Source organism: Cricetulus griseus, chromosome 3 (assembly GCF_003668045.3).
Source record: "Cricetulus griseus strain 17A/GY chromosome 3, alternate assembly CriGri-PICRH-1.0, whole genome shotgun sequence".
Taxonomy (NCBI): Eukaryota; Metazoa; Chordata; class Mammalia; order Rodentia; family Cricetidae; genus Cricetulus; species Cricetulus griseus.
Genome location: NC_048596.1, coordinates 234755197 through 234757829, shown reverse-complemented (window position 1 = coordinate 234757829; position 2633 = coordinate 234755197). Strand labels below are relative to the sequence as shown.

Here is a 2633-nt window from a genome sequence, read left to right as displayed (position 1 = left end):
CAATCTTTCTGGAATAATGAGACACTTTCTTAGTTTTCTGTGTTAAACTGACTAGTCACACAGATGGAGCAGCCTTGGAAAATGTCAAATTTTCTTCTCAGTTAAATCTTAAGAGTGAGATAAAATATTGAGGCTAGCCTTTTTGAAACTATATTTGTTAATGGCATACACACCATGGCCTTTAAATGTTGCTTATTTTTTTATTTTAATTAAAAGAATTCAACATAGAAAGGAACTGACACGTTTTTACACTTATATATGAGTATTGGTTAAAAGCATAAAGAAAGACTTGGAACCATAACATCCCCATGGAGGCTGCCTCATGTGAGTAAATAAGAAGACTGAAATTTCAACTTTCCTTGATGTACAAATTGATTATGGATGATTGACAGCAACTTCACTCTTAGTCTGTAGAATACCGAATAAGAGACAACCTCCATATTCAGTATAGCTTTCTAAAAATAAATGGAATTTTTAAAAGGTGATGGTGACAATGATGATAAGATTGTCATCTTATAATCTACCATCCAGGTACTGGACAAGATGGGAGAGCCTGCTGATATCCAGGCCTTGTTGGCATCCTCGTGTTTTTTATAACTTGAAAAGCCAAAGCCTTTGGATTTCTCATTGGGATCACTCATCACCTTGACACTTGGAGTTTTACCAGACTGGATGAATAGTTCTTTCAGATCATCAACATCCACTTCCTCCTCAAAGTTTTTGATATAAACATTGGTGAATTCATCCGCCTTGTTCCTGAGCTCTGCTTCCTGTCTTTTCAAGACTTGAATCTGCACACAAACACTTTGCACTCATTGAGGAGCATGCCATCCATCTTCTCGATGGCAGCCTCTTGCGTCTTCAAGTGGACAAAGCCATAACCCTTAGAACCATTCTCATCAAAAACCACCTGACAGGACAGGATGTTTCCAAAGGCTGCAAAAGGATCATAAAGTGCCTTGTTGTCGCTAGATTTGTCCACGTTCTTGATGAAAACATTCCCTACACCAGACTTTCTCAAAGAGGAATCCCTCTGAGACCACATGATCGGGATTGGCTTTCCCTTTACCACATCAGTGTTCATGGTGTCCAAGGCTCTGTCAGCCTCAGCTGGCTGTTGGAAGTTGATGTAGGCAGTAACCCAGAGGTCGGCAGGTAACCATAACGCGGCAGACCTGGAATGATAGCACAGGTCACACCCGACTGAATTTTCGCATATTATGGCTTCAGTGAAGTCCTAGTGAAGCATTTATCTCCCCACCGCACACCCACGGCCCAGCCCCACCAATAGGACTTCTTACAGGCCCGACAGCAGGACAAAAGGGGCTCCAAGGAGCCATGGCACATGCAGCAGTGAAACGGTGGCGCCAGAGAAGCTGGGAGAGGCTGAAGCAGACTCTATGGTGTGAGGAAGAAACTTGCAATGGAACCACAAAAACCTCAAGACAAAAGACTTTCAAAAACAATGTGGCCCTTTCCTGGAGTTTGTACTCTCTAGCTTTCCTAGATTGGAGCTTAAAAATAGAAAAGTAAAGAAGAGAATCCCTTTGCGAAGGGGGCAATATTTTTCAAGAGGCAGACAGATGTTGCACTCACTATGGCCTTAGAGACCCACTTTCTTGAGAAATAAGGACCAAAGCTCCTGGATCAGACTGAATCAATCCGGTTTTGACCAGTTCAATCCAGTTCTGATTGTGTCAAACTGGTTCAGAACTATTAAAACCGGTTCAGACCTGTTCAGACCGGTTCGATCGGTTCAGACCAGTTTAAACCGTTTCAGAGCTGTTCAATCTGGTTTCTGCCAGCTCAAACAAATTTCAACCAGTTCAATCCGGTTCAGACCAGTTCAAACCGGTTCAGAATTGTTCACTCAGTTCCCGACCAATTCAAAGTTGCCTCAGACCGGTTCAAACTGGTTCTGACCATTTCAAACCAGTTCAGACGGGTTTAATATGGTCCCCACCAGTTCAAACAAATTTTGACCAGTTCAAACCGGTTCAGAACACTTCGATCCGTTTTTTTTTCCAATTCAGACCAGTTCAGAGCGGTTTAATTTGGTTTTGTCCAGTTCCAATCAGTTCAGACTGGTTTAATCTGGTTTTGACCAGTTCAAACCGGCTCAGAGGGTTCAATCACTTGGAGCTTTTGTATTCCTGCACTATGAGTCTCAGGATCTCTTGGAAACAATCTAACAGTTTCTTAGTGCTGACTAAGTGCACTTCAGTCCCCCTAAAAGTACGTCAGCACTGTTTTCTGAATACCCATATGCCTTGGGGCAATCTGTGAACAGAAACCCAGGTAACATCAGGCTCCTGGGGAATCTATGCAGAGAAGACAGGCCTACAGAACGTTAGGAGAGCTGTACAGATTTTGGACAGCCCATGTAGGGAGAGGGGATTCGGAAATAGTTTCAAATACTGAGGTAAGAATCTAAGTGTCCTGTAGTGGACACTGTAGCCACGCCTGCGGGGGCGTGGTCAGGGTGACGTAGGAAAGGTTTCATAGTGAGGGTTGCTCATATGGCTGGTCCCTTCTTCTGTTTCGTCTTCCGTTTGCTGTACTTATTGCTGCCCCACTGGCTGGCTAGGTCTCTCTGTAGGTAAGGCCTTTCCCTAATAAATTCCCTTGTAGCC

General features: G+C 43.4%; 1 pseudogene; it reads right to left on the bottom strand.

The window, feature by feature from the left end:
• Nucleotides 1-455: 455 nt before the first annotated feature.
• On the bottom strand, nt 456-1217 carry LOC100759930 (annotated as a pseudogene).
• Between the last annotated feature and the right edge of the window lie 1416 nt (nt 1218-2633).